Here is a 918-nt window from a genome sequence, read left to right on the forward strand (position 1 = left end):
CTTCCTTAACTTTTGGACTTGCCTCATTGTCATCTGAGTTTTGAGCTACAACATCAACCACCAGTCCAAGAGAATGTTTAAGATCCAGATTTTTAACAGTGATAAAGTCCTACTTGTGAAAAGATGGCAAATTTAAACTAAGTATAATTTCTATGTGGAAAAATCATAAGCACAATTAAGACAACAAAAAGACTGGGAAAGTTGTCAACAGGTATCACAGACATAGGGCTAAGCTATCTAATATATTAAGGACTCTAAAAAATTGAAAAAATATGAAAAAACTCAATAGAAAAATAGACAACTGTGAAGAACAGATGGTCCACAGAAGAGAAAGTGTACTGTCTTTAAACATAAGAAGAGATGCCATATTATACTAAAATTAAGAGAAATGGAAATTCAGACTCCACAGTACTCTAACGACGCACTCTTTGGATGGTTCTGGGAAACGTGGTCTCTTACACTGCTAGCTGGAAAGAAAGTTTGCACAAATTCTGGGAAGGACAGTTGGTCAGTATCAGTGAGAAATACAAATGGAATTTCTGCTGGACCCTGAAAAATGCACATAAAAGGATATTCATAGGATATTGGCAAGAACAGAACATTTGATGAAACTCAAAATTGTCATATATATCCATAGAGGAGATACTGTACACATGTATAATGTGGGCAAGGGTTACAGATGGAGGAGTGAGAAAGAATAACACACAGTTTTGGAAAGAATAAGGACACAGTGGGCTAATATAGAAGCAACTATAAGATAAATTGCTCAGAAAAAGCAAGGTACAAATATTATATTGAATATGTTATGTTTCATGCAAAATATGGGGAGAATAGTAAGAATAAGTGCCCATATTTCTTGAAGAAATGCTGCATATGTCCTGAGACTCGTAAACAACAGTTGATTGTTAGTGGAGTCAG

General features: G+C 35.0%; 1 pseudogene; it reads left to right on the plus strand.

Annotated features, from left to right (window-relative positions):
• Positions 1 to 81, plus strand: part of LOC101567184 — a 1,464-nt pseudogene extending 1,383 nt beyond the window's left edge.
• The last annotated feature ends 837 nt before the right edge of the window (positions 82 to 918 follow it).

Source organism: Octodon degus, unplaced genomic scaffold (genome assembly GCF_000260255.1).
Source record: "Octodon degus isolate 3935 unplaced genomic scaffold, OctDeg1.0 scaffold00034, whole genome shotgun sequence".
NCBI classification, from domain to species: domain Eukaryota; kingdom Metazoa; phylum Chordata; class Mammalia; order Rodentia; family Octodontidae; genus Octodon; species Octodon degus.